Source organism: Xylocopa sonorina, chromosome 5 (genome assembly GCF_050948175.1).
Source record: "Xylocopa sonorina isolate GNS202 chromosome 5, iyXylSono1_principal, whole genome shotgun sequence".
NCBI classification, from domain to species: Eukaryota; Metazoa; Arthropoda; class Insecta; order Hymenoptera; family Apidae; genus Xylocopa; species Xylocopa sonorina.
In genome coordinates, this window is record NC_135197.1 from 662,381 (window position 1) to 682,606 (window position 20,226).

Below are 20,226 nucleotides of genomic sequence, written 5' to 3' on the forward strand. Positions count from 1 at the left end.
TTCATGGTAAGATATAATATGATTTGCGAAGTGTTATGTATTCCTCGTCTACACTTCAAATGAATGTGAATGCGACACTTCCTTGCATGGAAATAGCGTTTGCAGATGTCTACGTATCGTAGCAATAGAGTTCTTATGATTCTTAAAACGCGATATTGCATCTCATTTCTATGTTTCATGGTAAGGTATAATATGATTTGCGAAGTGTCATGTATTCCTCGTCTGCACTTCAAATGAATGTAAATGCGACACTTGCTTGCAAGGAAATAGCGTTTGCAGATGTCTCCGTATCGTAGCAATAGAGTTCTTATGATTCTGAAAACGCGATATCGCATCTCATTTCTATGTTTCATGGTAAGATATAATATGATATGCGAAGTGTCATGTATTCCTCGTCTACACTTCAAATGAATGTGAATGCGACACTTTCTCGCTAGGAAATAGCGTTTGCAGATGTCTAGGTATCGTAGCAATAGAGTTCTAATGCTTCTTAAAACGCGATATCGCATCTCATTTCTATGTTTCATTGTAAGATATAATATGATTTGCGAAGTGTTATGTATTCCTCGTCTACACTTCAAATGAATGTAAATGCGACACTTCCTTGCAAGGAAATAGCGTTTGCAAATATCTACGTATCGAAGCAATAGTTTTCTAATGCTTCCTAAAACGCGATATCGCATCTCATTTCTATGTTTCATGGTAAGATATAATATGATTTGCGAAGTGATATGTATTCCTCGTCTACACTTCAAATGAATGTAAATGCGACACTTCCTTGCTAGGAAATAGCGTTTGCAGATGTCTACGTATCGTAGCAATAGATTTCTAATGCTTCTTAAGACGCGATATCGCATCTCATTTCTATGTTTCAAAGTAAGATATAACATGATTTGCGAAGTGTTATGTATTCCTCGTCTACACTTCAAATGAATGTAAATGCGACACTTCCTTGCTAGGAAATAGCGTTTGCAGATGTCTACGTATCGTAGCAATAGTTTTCTAATGCTTCCTAAAACGCGATATCGCATCTCATTTCTGTGTTTCATGGTAAGATATAACACGATTTGCGAAGTGTTATGTATTCCTCGTCTACACTTCAAATGAATGTAAATGCGACACTTCCTTGCTAGGAAATAGCGTTTGCAGATGTCTACGTATCGTAGCAATAGATTTCTAATGCTTCTTAAAACGCGATATCGCATCTCATTTCTATGTTTCATGGTAAGATATAATATTCATTGCGAAGTGTTATGCATTCCTCGTCTACGCTTCAAATGAATGTAAATGCGACACTTCCTTGCAAGGAAATAGCGTTTGCAGATGCCTACGTATCGAAGCAATAGAGTTCAAATGCTTCTTAAAACAAGATATTGCATCTCATACCTATGTTTCATAATAAGATATAATATTGTAACGTCAGGCGTACCGCCTGCCACCCTCCGGCGTCCACCTCATCATCCCCAGCATCCGTATCCGGAGCCCCTGCACACGGGCCACCCGCCGACTCGCCGTCCCTACAGAAGGAGACAAAGGTACGAGAGGGAAGAGGGATGCAGCATGCCGCGCCCACGCGCGATCTCCACACACGAGGGGGAGGACTTCACCCCGTATTACGAGGGCGAGGAGCTCTCCGACACATACTGGGTCGAATCCCCAGCGATCACGAAGCCCTATACGTACTTCTCGTACATGTGGGATTAGAATAAGCACACTACTCATATATGTACATACACACCAACACACACCTAGATTTAAGTAAATATATGTATATATTTTATTCATGCACGGTTATGTTCCGTGCACTCGCGCGCACACTCGACGCTCGCGGCTCACGCTTAACGCGGGCCGCGCCCCACTCCGAACGGCCGCCCTACTCCGACCGTCCGCCCCACCGCGAGGGCCCAGCGACTCGCGCGCCGCGCGACCCGAGGAGGTCGCGGACGCGAGATCCGAGAGTCAGTTCCAATCTCATCTCCGAACTGGAGAGTTCCAAACTCATCTCCGAACTGGAGAGTTCGTATCTCATCTCCGAACCGAGGAGTTCTAATCCAGCATCCGAACGATGCACTTCCGATCCGAGCAATAGGCTCATTCGCAACGAGCAATTAGCTCTAATGCATTCGTCTCTATCCATACTCCCATAGCGGAGTCCATTCGATACTTTATACTATTTCTAATTCTCATTGTAATCGCTAGTCAGTAACTTAGAACTTAGTCAAGTGTATTTAGTATAGTGAAATCATAGAATATAGTTTATTTTTACCAGATTCAAAGTATCTTTATTCGAGTTCAAATACAATTCCTTAATTCTACTCCACGGGTACGCTCGCGATTATTCTATTTCTATATCTCATCTGCGATAGTCTTGAGGCTCGACGACTAGAGCGAACCAGCGCTTAGTTGCTCCATCCTCACTTCTACCGTATACAGAATATCTTGCGCCCAGGTTGATCCCGGTAAGCTAGAGCGAACCAACGCTTAGCCGCGCCGTACTCGACCGAAGTTCAAGTATTCTCGACGAGCCTTGCACCTCCGACAAAGCGTACACGACGCGCGGGGAGGAGAGAGTTTATTCGTCGTCTCGCTCTGGAATACGTGGGTGATGCACCGGAATATTCAATTTCCTGCGTTCGAGTCCTGGTTCCTGTGAAGGAGGTTTCCTTCGCCGCACGACCCGTACCTCCGTTCCAGCCGTACGCCGCCGCCATCCCGGTTGCGGATCCAAGGCGCTCCAGGTACCTGGAAAGAGAAATCAGACAGCGGAATCAAGCCTTCGCAAGGTAAGTTTAGTGTTAATTACCGTTTTATCGAGTCCGAAACGCCAACGAACCCGGTCCGGACGCAATTCGCGTTATCTTCGGGAACGGTTACGACTTTGTGCCACCGTTGCGAGCGCAACCGCACCTCGGGACGTGACAATATTCATTGCGATGTGTTATGCATTCCTCGTCTACGATTCAAATGAATGTAAATGCGACACTTCCTTGCAAGGAAATAGCGTTTGCAGATGTCTACGTATCGAAGCAATAGAGTTCAAATGCTTCTTAAAACGAGATATTGCATCTCATATCTATGTTTCATAATAAGATATAATATTCATTGCGAAGTGTTATGCATTCCTCGTCTACGATTCAAATGAATGTAAATGCGACACTTCCTTGCAAGGAAATAGCGTTTGCAGATGTCTACGTATCGTAGCAATAGAGTTCTTATGATTCTTAAAACGCGATATCGCATCTCATTTCTATGTTTCATGGTAAGATATAATATGATATGCGAAGTGTCATGTATTCCTCGTCTACACTTCAAATGAATGTAAATGCGACACTTCCTTGCTAGGAAATAGCGTCTGAAGATGTCTAGGTATCGTAGCAATAGAGTTCTAATGCTTCTTAAAACGCTATATCGCATCTCATTTCTATGTTTCATGGTAAGATATAATATGATTTGCGAAGTGTTATGTATTCCTCGTCTACACTTCAAATGAATGTAAATGCGACACTTCCTTGCAAGGAAATAGCGTTTGCACATATCTACGTATCGAAGCAGTAGAGTTCAAATGCTTCTTAAAACGAGGTATTGCATCTCATATATATGTTTCATGATAAGATATAATATTCATTACGAAGTGTTATGCATTCCTGGTCTACGATTCAAATGAATGTAAATGCGACACTTCCTTGCAAGGAAATAGCGTTTGCAGATGTCTACGTATCGAAGCAATAGAGCTCTAATGCTTCTTAAAACGAGATATTGCATCTCATATCTATGTTTCATAATAAGATATAATATTCATTGCGAAGTGTTATGCATTCCTCGTCTACGATTCAAATGAATGTAAATGCGACACTTCCTTGCAAGGAAATAGCGTTTGCAGATGTCTACGTATCGTAGCAATAGAGTTCTTATGATTCTTAAAACGCGATATCGCATCTCATTTCTATGTTTCATGGTAAGATATAACATGATTTGCGAAGTGTTATGTATTCCTCGTCTACACTTCAAATGAATGTGAATGCGACACTTCCTCGCTAGGAAATGGCGTTTGCAGATGTCAACGTACCGTAGCAATAGAGTTCAAATGCTTCTTAAAACGAGATATTGCATCTCATATCTATGTTTCATAATAAGATATAATATTCATTGCGAAGTGTTATGCATTCCTCGTCTACGATTCAAATGAATGTAAATGCGACACTTCCTTGCAAGGAAATAGCGTTTGCAGATGTCTACGTATCGTAGCAATAGAGTTCTTATGATTCCAAAAACGCGATATCGCATCTCATTTCTATGTTTCATGATAAGATATAATATGATTTGCGAAGTGTTATGTATTCCTCGTCTACACTTCAAATGAATGTAAATGCGACACTTCCTTGCAAGGAAATAGAGTTTGCAGATGTCTACGTATCGTAGCAATAGAGTTCATATGATTCTTAAAACGCGTTATCGCATCTCATTTCTATGTTTCATGGTAAGATATAACATGATTTGCGACGTGTTATGTATTCCTCGTCTACACTTCAAATGAATGTGAATGCGACACTTCCTCGCTAGGAAATGGCGTTTGCAGATGTCTACGTATCGTAGCAATAGTTTTCTAATGCTTCCTAAAACGCGATATCGCATCTCATTTCTGTGTTTCATGGTAAGATATAACACGATTTGCGAAGTGTTATGTATTCCTCGTCTACACTTCAAATGAATGTAAATGCGACACTTCCTTGCTAGGAAATAGCGTTTGCAGATGTCTACGTATCGTAGCAATAGATTTCTAATGCTTCTTAAAACGCGATATCGCATCTCATTTCTATGTTTCATGGTAAGATATAATATTCATTGCGAAGTGTTATGCATTCCTCGTCTACGATTCAAATGAATGTAAATGCGACACTTCCTTGCAAGGAAATAGCGTTTGCAGATGTCTACGTATCGTAGCAATAGAGTTCTTATGATTCTTAAAACGCGATATCGCATCTCATTTCTATGTTTCATGGTAAGGTATAATATGATTTGCGAAGTGTCATGTATTCCTCGTCTGCACTTCAAATGAATGTAAATGCGTCACTTCCTTGCAAGGGAATAGCGTTTGCAGATGTCTAGGTATCGTAGCGATAGAGTTCTAATGCTTCTTAAAACGCGATATCGCATCTCATTTCTATGTTTCATGGTAAGATATAATATGATTTGCGAAGTGTTATGTATTCCTCGTCTACGATTCAAATGAATGTAAATGCGACACTTCCTTGCAAAGAAATAGCGTTTGCAGATGTCTACGTAACGTAGCCATAGATTTCTAATGCTTCTTAAAACGCGATATCGCACCTCATTTCTATGTTTCATGGTAAGATATAATATGATTTGCGAAGTGTCATGTATTCCTCGTCTACACTTCAAATGAATGTAAATGCGACATTTCCTTGCTAGGAAATAGCGTCTGCAGATGTCTACGTATCGTAGCAATGGAGTTCTTATGATTCTTAAAACGCGATATTGCATCTCATTTCTATGTTTCATGGTAAGGTATAATATGATTTGCGAAGTGTCATGTATTCCTCGTCTGCACTTCAAATGAATGTAAATGTGACACTTGCTTGCAAGGAAATAGCGTTTGCAGATGTCTCCGTATCGTAGCAATAGAGTTCTTATGATTCTTAAAACGCGATATCGCATCTCATTTCTATGTTTCATGGTAAGATATAACATGATTTGCGAAGTGTTATGTATTCCCCGTCTACACATCAAATGAATGTGAATGCGACACTTCCTCGCTAGGAAATAGCGTTTGCAGATGACTACATATCGTAGCAATAGAGTTCTTATGATTCTTAAAACGCGATATCGCATCTCATTTCTATGTTTCATGGTAAGGTATAATATGATTTGCGAAGTGTCATGTATTCCTCGTCTGCACTTCAAATGAATGTAAATGAGACACTTCCTTGCAAGGGAATAGCGTCTGCAGATGTCTAGGTATCGTAGCGATAGAGTTCTAATGCTACTTAAAACGCGATACCGCATCTCATTTCTATGTTTCATGGTAAGATATATTATGATTTGCGAAGTGTAATGTATTCCTCGTCTACGATTCAAGTTAATGTAAATGCGACACTTCCTTGCAAAGAAATAGCGTTTGCAGATGTCTACGTATCGTAGCAGTAGATTTCTAATGCTTCTTAAAACGCGATATCGCATCTCATTTCTATGTTTCATAATAAGATATAATATTCATTGCGAAGTGTTATGCATTCCTCGTCTACGATTCAAATGAATGTAAATGCGACACTTCCTTGCAAGGAAATAGCGTTTGCAGATGTCTACGTATCGTAGCAATAGAGTTCTTATGATTCTTAAAACGCGATATCGCATCTCATTTCTATGTTTCATTGTAAGATATAATATGATTTGCGAAGTGTTATGTATTCCTCGTCTACACTTCAAATGAATGTAAATGCGACACTTCCTTGCAAGGAAATAGCGTTTGCACATATCTACGTATCGAAGCAATAGAGTTCAAATGCTTCTTAAAACGAGATATTGCATCTCATATCTATGTTTCATGATAAGATATAATATTCATTACGAAGTGTTATGCATTCCTGGTCTACGATTCAAATGAATGTAAATGCGACACTTCCTTGCAAGGAAATAGCGTTTGCAGATGTCTACGTATCGAAGCAATAGAGTTCAAATGCTTCTTAAAACGAGATATTGCATCTCATATCTATGTTTCATGATAAGATATAACATGATTTGCGAAGTGTTATGTATTCCTCGTCTACACTTCAAATGAATGTGAATGCGACACTTCCTCGCTAGGAAATGGCGTTTGCAGATGTCTACGTATCGTAGCAATAGATTTCTAATGCTTCTTAAAACGCGATATCGCATCTCATTTCTATGTTTCATGGTAAGATATAATATTCATTGCGAAGTGTTATGCATTCCTCGTCTACGCTTCAGATGAACGTAAATGCGACACTTCCTTGCAAGGAAATAGCGTTTGCAGATGCCTACGTATCGAAGCAATAGAGTTCAAATGCTTCTTAAAACGAGATATTGCATTTCATATCTATGTTTCATAATAAGATATAATATTCATTGCGAAGTGTTATGCATTCCTCGTCTACGATTCAAATGAATGTAAATGCGACACTTCCTTGCAAGGAAATAGCGTTTGCAGATGTCTACGTATCGTAGCAATAGAGTTCTTATGATTCTTAAAACGCGATATCGCATCTCATTTCTATGTTTCATGGTAAGATATAATATGATTTGCGAAGTGTTATGTATTCCTCGTCTACACTTCAAATGAATGTGAATGCGACACTTCCTTGCATGGAAATAGCGTTTGCAGATGTCTACGTATCGTAGCAATAGAGTTCTTATGATTCTTAAAAAGCGATATCGCATCTCATTTCTATGTTTCATGGTAAGATATAATATGATATGCGAAGTGTCATGTATTCCTCGTCTACACTTCAAATGAATGTAAATTCGACACTTCCTTGCTAGGAAATAGCGTCTGAAGATGTCTAGGTATCGTAGCAATAGAGCTCTTATGATTCTTAAAACGCGATATCGAATCTCATTTCTATGTTTCATGGTAAGATATAATATGATATGCGAAGTGTCATGTATTCCTCGTCTACACTTCAAATGAATGTAAATGCGACACTTCCTTGCTAGGAAATAGCGTCTGAAGATGTCTAGGTATCGTAGCAATAGAGTTCTAATGCTTCTTAAAACGCGATATCGCATCTCATTTCTATGTTTCATGGTAAGATATAATATGATTTGCGAAGTGTCATGTATTCCTCGTTTACACTTCAAATGAATGTAAATGCGACACTTCCTTGCTAGGAAATAGCGTCTGAAGATGTCTAGGTATCGTAGCAATAGAGTTCTAATGCTTCTTAAAACGAGATATTGCATCTCATATCTATGTTTCATGATAAGATATAATATTCATTACGAAGTGTTATGCATTCCTGGTCTACGATTCAAATGAATGTAAATGCGACACTTCCTTGCAAGGAAATAGCGTTTGCAGATGTCTACGTATCGAAGCAATAGAGTTCAAATGCTTCTTAAAACGAGATATTGCATCTCATATCTATGTTTCATAATAAGATATAATATTCATTGCGAAGTGTTATGCATTCCTCGTCTACGATTCAAATGAATGTAAATGCGACACTTCCTTGCTAGGAAATAGCGTTTGCAGATGTCTACGTATCGTAGCAATAGATTTCTAATGCTTCTTAAAACGCGATATCGCATCTCATTTCTATGTTTCATGGTAAGATATAATATTCATTGCGAAGTGTTATGCATTCCTCGTCTACGCTTCAAATGAATGTAAATGCGACACTTCCTTGCAAGGAAATAGCGTTTGCAGATGCCTACGTATCGAAGCAATAGAGTTGAAATGCTTCTTAAAACGAGATATTGCATCTCATATCTATGTTTCATAATAAGATATAATATTCATTGCGAAGTGTTATGCATTCCTGGTCTACGATTCAAATGAATGTAAATGCGACACTTCCTTGCAAGGAAATAGCGTTTGCAGATGTCTACGTATCGAAGCAATAGAGTTCAAATGCTTCTTAAAACGAGATATTGCATCTCATATCTATGTTTCATGATAAGATATAATATTCATTGCGAAGTGTTATGCATTCCTCGTCTACGATTCAAATGAAAGTAAATGCGACACTTCCTTGCAAGGAAATAGAGTTTGCAGATGTCTACGTATCGTAGCAATAGAGTTCATATGATTCTTAAAACGCGATATCGCATCTCATTTCTATGTTTCATGGTAAGATATAACATGATTTGCGAAGTGTTATGTATTCCTCGTCTACACTTCAAATGAATGTGAATGCGACACTTCCTCGCTAGGAAATGGCGTTTGCAGATGTCTACGTATCGTAGCAATAGTTTTCTAATGCTTCCTAAAACGCGATATCGCATCTCATTTCTATGTTTCATGGTAAGATATAATATGATTTGCGAAGTGTTATGTATTCCTCGTCTACACTTCAAATGAATGTAAATGCGACACTTCCTTGCTAGGAAATAGCGTTTGCAGATGTCTACGTATCGTAGCAATAGAATTCTAATGCTTCTTAAAACGCGATATCGCATCTCATTTCTATGTTTCATGGTAAGATATAATATTCATTGCGAAGTGTTATGCATTCCTCGTCCACGCTTCAAATCAACGTAAATGCGACACTTCCTTGCAAGGAAATAGCGTTTGCAGATGTCTACGTATCGTAGCAATAGAGTTCTTATGATTCTTAAAACGCGATATCGCATCTCATTTCTATGCTTCATGGTAAGATATAATATGATTTGCGAAGTGTTATGTATTCCTCGTCTACACTTCAAATGAATGTGAATGCGACACTTCCTTGCATGGAAATAGCGTTTGCAGATGTCTACGTATCGTAGCAATAGAGTTCTTATGATTCTTAAAAAGCGATATCGCATCTCATTTCTATGTTTCATGGTAAGATATAATATGATATGCGAAGTGTCATGTATTCCTCGTCTACACTTCAAATGAATGTAAATTCGACACTTCCCTGCTAGGAAATAGCGTCTGAAGATGTCTAGGTATCGTAGCAATAGAGCTCTTATGATTCTTAAAACGCGATATCGAATCTCATTTCTATGTTTCATGGTAAGATATAATATGATATGCGAAGTGTCATGTATTCCTCGTCTACACTTCAAATGAATGTAAATGCGACACTTCCTTGCTAGGAAATAGCGTCTGAAGATGTCTAGGTATCGTAGCAATAGAGTTCTAATGCTTCTTAAAACGCGATATCGCATCTCATTTCTATGTTTCATGGTAAGATATAATATGATTTGCGAAGTGTCATGTATTCCTCGTTTACACTTCAAATGAATGTAAATGCGACACTTCCTTGCTAGGAAATAGCGTCTGAAGATGTCTAGGTATCGTAGCAATAGAGTTCTAATGCTTCTTAAAACGAGATATTGCATCTCATATCTATGTTTCATGATAAGATATAATATTCATTGCGAAGTGTTATGCATTCCTGGTCTACGATTCAAATGAATGTAAATGCGACACTTCCTTGCAAGGAAATAGCGTTTGCAGATGTCTACGTATCGAAGCAATAGAGTTCAAATGCTTCTTAAAACGAGATATTGCATCTCATATCTATGTTTCATAATAAGATATAATATTCATTGCGAAGTGTTATGCATTTCTCGTCTACGATTCAAATGAATGTAAATGCGACACTTCCTTGCTAGGAAATAGCGTTTGCAGATGTCTACGTATCGTAGCAATAGATTTCTAATGCTTCTTAAAACGCGATATCGCATCTCATTTCTATGTTTCATGGTAAGATATAATATTCATTGCGAAGTGTTATGCATTCCTCGTCTACGCTTCAAATGAATGTAAATGCGACACTTCCTTGCAAGGAAATAGCGTTTGCAGATGCCTACGTATCGAAGCAATAGAGTTCAAATGCTTCTTAAATCGAGATATTGCATCTCATATCTATGTTTCATAATAAGATATAATATTCATTGCGAAGTGTTATGCATTCCTGGTCTACGATTCAAATGAATGTAAATGCGACACTTCCTTGCAAGGAAATAGCGTTTGCAGATGTCTACGTATCGAAGCAATAGAGTTCAAATGCTTCTTAAAACGAGATATTGCATCTCATACCTATGTTTCATGATAAGATATAATATTCATTGCGAAGTGTTATGCATTCCTGGTCTACGATTCAAATGAATGTAAATGCGACACTTCCTTGCAAGGAAATAGCGTTTGCAGATGTCTACGTATCGTAGCAATAGAGTTCTTATGATTCTTAAAACGCGATATCGCATCTCATTTCTATGTTTCATGGTAAGATATAATATGATTTGCGAAGTGTTATGTATTCCTCGTCTACACTTCAAATGAATGTGAATGCGACACTTCCTTGCATGGAAATAGCGTTTGCAGATGTCTACGTATCGTAGCAATAGAGTTCTTATGATTCTTAAAAAGCGATATCGCATCTCATTTCTATGTTTCATGGTAAGATATAATATGATATGCGAAGTGTCATGTATTCCTCGTCTACACTTCAAATGAATGTAAATTCGACACTTCCTTGCTAGGAAATAGCGTCTGAAGATGTCTAGGTATCGTAGCAATAGAGCTCTTATGATTCTTAAAACGCGATATCGAATCTCATTTCTATGTTTCATGGTAAGATATAATATGATATGCGAAGTGTCATGTATTCCTCGTCTACACTTCAAATGAATGTAAATGCGACACTTCCTTGCTAGGAAATAGCGTCTGAAGATGTCTAGGTATCGTAGCAATAGAGTTCCAATGCTTCTTAAAAAGCGATATCGCATCTCATTTCTATGTTTCATGGTAAGATATAATATGATTTGCGAAGTGTCATGTATTCCTCGTTTACACTTCAAATGAATGTAAATGCGACACTTCCTTGCTAGGAAATAGCGTCTGAAGATGTCTAGGTATCGTAGCAATAGAGTTCTAATGCTTCTTAAAACGAGATATTGCATCTCATATCTATGTTTCATAATAAGATATAATATTCATTGCGAAGTGTTATGCATTCCTCGTCTACGATTCAAATGAATGTAAATGCGACACTTCCTTGCAAGGAAATAGCGTTTGCAGATGTCTACGTATCGAAGCAATAGAGTTCAAATGCTTCTTAAAACGAGATATTGCATCTCATATCTATGTTTCATAATAAGATATAATATTCATTGCGAAGTGTTATGCATTCCTCGTCTACGATTCAAATGAATGTAAATGCGACACTTCCTTGCAAGGAAATAGCGTTTGCAGATGTCTACGTATCGTAGCAATAGAGTTCTTATGATTCTTAAAACGCGATATCGCATCTCATTTCTATGTTTCATGGTAAGATATAATATGATTTGCGAAGTGTCATGTATTCCTCGTCTACACTTCAAATGAATGTAAATTCGACACTTCCTTGCTAGGAAATAGCGTCTGAAGATGTCTAGGTATCGTAGCAATAGAGCTCTTATGATTCTTAAAACGCGATATCGAATCTCATTTCTATGTTTCATGGTAAGATATAATATGATATGCGAAGTGTCATGTATTCCTCGTCTACACTTCAAATGAATGTAAATGCGACACTTCCTTGCTAGGAAATAGCGTCTGAAGATGTCTAGGTATCGTAGCAATAGAGTTCTAATGCTTCTTAAAACGCGATATCGCATCTCATTTCTATGTTTCATGGTAAGATATAATATGATTTGCGAAGTGTCATGTATTCCTCGTTTACACTTCAAATGAATGTAAATGCGACACTTCCTTGCTAGGAAATAGCGTCTGAAGATGTCTAGGTATCGTAGCAATAGAGTTCTAATGCTTCTTAAAACGAGATATTGCATCTCATATCTATGTTTCATAATAAGATATAATATTCATTGCGAAGTGTTATGCAATCCTCGTCTACGATTCAAATGAATGTAAATGCGACACTTCCTTGCAAGGAAATAGCGTTTGCAGATGTCTACGTATCGAAGCAATAGACTTCTAATGCTCCTTAAAACGCGATATCGCATCATATTTCTATGTTTCATGATAAGATATAATATTCATTGCGAAGTGTTATGTATACCTCGTCTACATGTCAAATCATTGTAAATGCGACACCTCCTTGCTTGGAAACAGCATTTGCAGATGTCAACGTATCGAAGCAATAGGGTTCTAATGCTTCTTAAAACGAGATATTGCATCTCATATCTATGTTTCATGATAAGATATAATATTCATTACGAAGTGTTATGCATTCCTGGTCTACGATTCAAATGAATGTAAATGCGACACTTCCTTGCAAGGAAATAGCGTTTGCATATGTCTACGTATCGAAGCAATAGAGTTCAAATGCTTCTTAAAACGAGATATTGCATCTCATATCTATGTTTCATAATAAGATATAATATTCATTGCGAAGTGTTATGCATTCCTCGTCTACGATTCAAATGAATGTAAATGCGACACTTCCTTGCAAGGAAATAGCGTTTGCAGATGTCTACGTATCGTAGCAATAGAGTTCTTATGATTCTTAAAACGCGATATCGCATCTCATTTCTATGTTTCATGGTAAGATATAATATGATATGCGAAGTGTCATGTATTCCTCGTCTACACTTCAAATGAATGTAAATGCGACACTTCCTTGCTAGGAAATAGCGTCTGAAGATGTCTAGGTATCGTAGCAATAGAGTTCTAATGCTTCTTAAAACGCTATATCGCATCTCATTTCTATGTTTCATGGTAAGATATAATATGATTTGCGAAGTGTTATGTATTCCTCGTCTACACTTCAAATGAATGTAAATGCGACACTTCCTTGCAAGGAAATAGCGTTTGCACATATCTACGTATCGAAGCAGTAGAGTTCAAATGCTTCTTAAAACGAGGTATTGCATCTCATATCTATGTTTCATGATAAGATATAATATTCATTACGAAGTGTTATGCATTCCTGGTCTACGATTCAAATGAATGTAAATGCGACACTTCCTTGCAAGGAAATAGCGTTTGCAGATGTCTACGTATCGAAGCAATAGAGTTCAAATGCTTCTTAAAACGAGATATTGCATCTCATATCTATGTTTCATAATAAGATATAATATTCATTGCGAAGTGTTATGCATTCCTCGTCTACGATTCAAATGAATGTAAATGCGACACTTCCTTGCAAGGAAATAGCGTTTGCAGATGTCTACGTATCGTAGCAATAGAGTTCTTATGATTCTTAAAACGCGATATCGCATCTCATTTCTATGTTTCATGGTAAGATATAATATGATTTGCGAAGTGTTATGTATTCCTCGTCTACACTTCAAATGAATGTGAATGCGACACTTCCTTGCATGGAAATAGCGTTTGCAGATGTCTACGTATCGTAGCAATAGAGTCCTTATGATTCTTAAAACGCGATATTGCATCTCATTTCTATGTTTCATGGTAAGGTATAATATGATTTGCGAAGTGTCATGTATTCCTCGTCTGCACTTCAAATGAATGTAAATGCGACACTTGCTTGCAAGGAAATAGCGTTTGCAGATGTCTCCGTATCGTAGCAATAGAGTTCTTATGATTCTTAAAACGCGATATCGCATCTCATTTCTATGTTTCATGGTAAGATATAATATGATATGCGAAGTGTCATGTATTCCTCGTCTACACTTCAAATGAATGTAAGTGCGACACTTCCTTGCAAGGAAATAGCGTTTGCACATATCTACGTATCGAAGCAATAGAGTTCAAATGCTTCTTAAAACGAGATATTGCATCTCATATCTATGTTTCATGATAAGATATAATATTCATTACGAAGTGTTATGCATTCCTGGTCTACGATTCAAATGAATGTAAATGCGACACTTCCTTGCAAGGAAATAGCGTTTGCAGATGTCTACGTATCGAAGCAATAGAGTTCATATGATTCTTAAAACGCGATATCGCATCTCAATTCTATGTTTCATGGTAAGATATAACATGATTTGCGAAGTGTTATGTATTCCTCGTCTACACTTCAAATGAATGTGAATGCGACACTTCCTCGCTAGGAAATGGCGTTTGCAGATGTCTACGTATCGTAGCAATAGTTTTCTAATGCTTCCTAAAACGCGATATCGCATCTCAGTTCTGTGTTTCATGGTAAGATATAACACGATTTGCGAAGTGTTATGTATTCCTCGTCTACACTTCAAATGAATGTAAATGCGACACTTCCTTGCTAGGAAATAGCGTTTGCAGATGCCTACGTATCGAAGCAATAGAGTTCAAATGCTTCTTAAAACGAGATATTGCATCTCATATCTATGTTTCATGATAAGATATAATATTCATTACGAAGTGTTATGCAATCCTGGTCTACGATTCAAATGAATGTAAATGCGACACTTCCTTGCAAGGAAATAGCGTTTGCAGATGTCTACGTATCGAAGCAATAGAGTTCAAATGCTTCTTAAAACGAGATATTGCATCTCATATCTATGTTTCATAATAAGATATAATATTCATTGCGAAGTGTTATGCATTCCTCGTCTACGATTCAAATGAATGTAAATGCGACACTTCCTTGCTAGGAAATAGCGTTTGCAGATGTCTACGTATCGTAGCAATAGATTTCTAATGCTTCTTAAAACGCGATATCGCATCTCATTTCTATGTTTCATGGTAAGATATAATATTCATTGCGAAGTGTTATGCATTCCTCGTCTACGCTTCAAATGAATGTAAATGCGACACTTCCTTGCAAGGAAATAGCGTTTGCAGATGCCTACGTATCGAAGCAATAGAGTTCAAATGCTTCTTAAAACGAGATATTGCATCTCATATCTATGTTTCATAATAAGATATAATATTCATTGCGAAGTGTTATGCATTCCTGGTCTACGATTCAAATGAATGTAAATGCGACACTTCCTTGCAAGGAAATAGCGTTTGCAGATGCCTACGTATCGAAGCAATAGAGTTCAAATGCTTCTTAAAACGAGATATTGCATCTCATATCTATGTTTCATGATAAGATATAATATTCATTACGAAGTGTTATGCATTCCTGGTCTACGATTCAAATGAATGTAAATGCGACACTTCCTTGCAAGGAAATAGCGTTTGCAGATGTCTACGTATCGAAGCAATAGAGTTCAAATGCTTCTTAAAACGAGATATTGCATCTCATATCTATGTTTCATAATAAGATATAATATTCATTGCGAAGTGTTATGCATTCCTCGTCTACGATTCAAATGAATGTAAATGCGACACTTCCTTGCAAGGAAATAGCGTTTGCAGATGTCTACGTATCGTAGCAATAGAGTTCTTATGATTCTTAAAACGCGATATCGCATCTCATTTCTATGTTTCATGGTAAGATATAATATGATTTGCGAAGTGTTATGCATTCCTCGTCTACACTTCAAATGAATGTAAATGCGACACTCCCTTGCAAGGAAATAGCGTTTGCACATATCTACGTATCGAAGCAGTAGAGTTCAAATGCTTCTTAAAACGAGATATTGCATCTCATATCTATGTTTCATAATAAGATATAATATTCATTGCGAAGTGTTATGCAATCCTCGTCTACGATTCAAATGAATGTAAATGCGACACTTCCTTGCAAGGAAATAGCGTTTGCAGATGTCTACGTATCGTAGCAATAGAGTTCTTATGATTCTTAAAACGCGATATCGCATCTCATTTCTATGTTTCATGGTAAGATATAACATGATTTGCGAAGTGTTATGTATTCCTCGTCTACACTTCAAATGAATGTGAATGCGACACTTCCTTGCTAGGAAATAGCGTTTGCAGATGTCTACGTATCGTAGCAATAGATTTCTAATGCTTCTTAAAACGCGATATCGCATCTCATTTCTATGTTTCATGGTAAGACATAATATTCATTGCGAAGTGTTATGCATTCCTCGTCTACGCTTCAAACGAATGTAAATGCGACACTTCCTTGCAAGGAAATAGCGTTTGCAGATGCCTACGTATCGAAGCAATAGAGTTCAAATGCTTCTTAAAACGAGATATTGCATCTCATATCTATGTTTCATAATAAGATATAATATTCATTGCGAAGTGTTATGCATTCCTCGTCTACGATTCAAATGAATGTAAAATGCGACACTTCCTTGCAAGGAAATAGCGTTTGCAAATGTCTACGTATCGAAGCAATAGAGTTCAAATGCTTCTTAAAACGAGATATTGCATCTCATTTCTATGTTTCATGGTAAGGTATAATATGATTTGCGAAGTGTCATGTATTCCTCGTCTGCACTTCAAATGAATGTAAATGCGACACTTGCTTGCAAGGAAATAGCGTTTGCAGATGTCTCCGTATCGTAGCAATAGAGTTCTTATGATTCTTAAAACGCTATATCGCATATCATTTCTATGTTTCATGGTAAGATATAATATGATATGCGAAGTGTCATGTATTCCTCGTCTGCACTTCAAATGAATGTAAATGCGACACTTCCTTGCAAGGAAATAGCGTTTGCAGATGTCTACGTATCGAAGCAATAGAGTTCAAATGCTTCTTAAAACGAGATATTGCATCTCATATCTATGTTTCATGATAAGATATAATATTCATTGCGAAGTGTTATGCATTCCTCATCTACGATTCAAATGAAAGTAAATGCGACACTTCCTTGCAAGGAAATAGAGTTTGCAGATGTCTACGTATCGTAGCAATAGAGTTCATATGATTCTTAAAACGCGATAACGCATCTCATTTCTATGTTTCATGGTAAGATATAACATGATTTGCGAAGTGTTATGTATTCCTCGTCTACACTTCAAATGAATGTGAATGCGACACTTCCTCGCTAGGAAATGGAGTTTGCAGATGTCTACGTATCGTAGCAATAGTTTTCTAATGCTTCCTAAAACGCGATATCGCATCTCATTTCTGTGTTTCATGGTAAGATATAACACGATTTGCGAAGTGTTATGTATTCCTCGTCTACACTTCAAATGAATGTAAATGCGACACTTCCTTGCTAGGAAATAGCGTTTGCAAATATCTACGTATCGTAGCAATAGATTTCTAATGCTTCTTAAAACGCGATATCGCATCTCATTTCTATGTTTCATGGTAAGATATAACATGATTTGCGAAGTGTTATGTATTCCTCGTCTACACTTCAAATGAATGTGACTGCGACACTTCCTTGCTAGGAAATAGCGTTTGCAGATGTCTACGTATCGTAGCAATAGATTTCTAATGCTTCTTAAAACGCGATATCGCATCTCATTTCTATGTTTCATGGTAAGATATAATATTCATTGCGAAGTGTTATGCATTCCTCGTCTACGCTTCAAATGAATGTAAATGCGACACTTCCTTGCAAGGAAATAGCGTTTGCAGATGCCTACGTATCGAAGCAATAGAGTTCTTATGATTCTTAAAACGCGATATTGCATCTCATTTCTATGTTTCATGGTAAGGTATAATATGATTTGCGAAGTGTCATGTATTCCTCGTCTGCACTTCAAATGAATGTAAATGCGACACTTGCTTGCAAGGAAATAGCGTTTGCAGATGTCTCCGTATCGTAGCAATAGAGTTCTTATGATTCTTAAAACGCGATATCGGATCTCATTTCTATGTTTCATGGTAAGATATAATATGATATGCGAAGTGTCATGTATTCCTCGTCTGCACTTCAAATGAATGTAAATGCAACACTTCCTTGCAAGGAAATAGCGTTTGCACATATCTACGTATCGAAGCAATAGAGTTCAAATGCTTCTTAAAACGAGATATTGCATCTCATATCTATGTTTCATGATAAGATATAATATTCATTACGAAGTGTTATGCAATCCTGGTCTACGATTCAAATGAATGTAAATGCGACACTTCCTTGCAAGGAAATAGCGTTTGCAGATGTCTACGTATCGAAGCAATAGAGTTCAAATGCTTCTTAAAACGAGATATTGCATCTCATATCTATGTTTCATGATAAGATATAATATTCATTGCGAAGTGTTATGCATTCCTCGTCTACGATTCAAATGAAAGTAAATGCGACACTTCCTTGCAAGGAAATAGAGTTTGCAGATGTCTACGTATCGTAGCAATAGAGTTCATATGATTCTTAAAATGCGATATCGCATCTCATTTCTATGTTTCATGGTAAGATATAACATGATTTGCGAAGTGTTATGTATTCCTCGTCTACACTTCAAATGAATGTGAATGCGACACTTCCTCGCTAGGAAATGGCGTTTGCAGATGTCTACGTATCGTAGCAATAGATTTCTAATGCTTCTTAAAACGCGATATCGCATCTCATTTCTATGTTTCATGGTAAGATATAATATTCATTGCGAAGTGTTATGCATTCCTCGTCTACGCTTCAGATGAACGTAAATGCGACACTTCCTTGCAAGGAAATAGCGTTTGCAGATGCCTACGTATCGAAGCAATAGAGTTCAAATGCTTCTTAAAACGAGATATTGCATTTCATATCTATGTTTCATAATAAGATATAATATTCATTGCGAAGTGTTATGCATTCCTCGTCTACGATTCAAATGAATGTAAATGCGACACTTCCTTGCAAGGAAATAGCGTTTGCAGATGTCTACGTATCGTAGCAATAGAGTTCTTATGATTCTTAAAACGCGATATCGCATCTCATTTCTATGTTTCATGGTAAGATATAATATGATTTGCGAAGTGTTATGTATTCCTCGTCTACACTTCAAATGAATGTGAATGCGACACTTCCTTGCATGGAAATAGCGTTTGCAGATGTCTACGTATCGTAGCAATAGAGTTCTTATGATTCTTAAAAAGCGATATCGCATCTCATTTCTATGTTTCATGGTAAGATATAATATGATATGCGAAGTGTCATGTATTCCTCGTCTACACTTCAAATGAATGTAAATTCGACACTTCCTTGCTAGGAAATAGCGTCTGAAGATGTCTAGGTATCGTAGCAATAGAGCTCTTATGATTCTTAAAACGCGATATCGAATCTCATTTCTATGTTTCATGGTAAGATATAATATGATATGCGAAGTGTCATGTATTCCTCGTCTACACTTCAAATGAATGTAAATGCGACACTTCCTTGCTAGGAAATAGCGTCTGAAGATGTCTAGGTATCGTAGCAATAGAGTTCTAATGCTTCTTAAAACGCGATATCGCATCTCATTTCTATGTTTCATGGTAAGATATAATATGATTTGCGAAGTGTCATGTATTCCTCGTTTACACTTCAAATGAATGTAAATGCGACACTTCCTTGCTAGGAAATAGCGTCTGAAGATGTCTAGGTATCGTAGCAATAGAGTTCTAATGCTTCTTAAAACGAGATATTGCATCTCATATCTATGTTTCATGATAAGATATAATATTCATTACGAAGTGTTATGCATTCCTGGTCTACGATTCAAATGAATGTAAATGCGACACTTCCTTGCAAGGAAATAGCGTTTGCAGATGTCTACGTATCGAAGCAATAGAGTTCAAATGCTTCTTAAAACGAGATATTGCATCTCATATCTATGTTTCATAATAAGATATAATATTCATTGCGAAGTGTTATGCATTCCTCGTCTACGATTCAAATGAATGTAAATGCGACACTTCCTTGCTAGGAAAT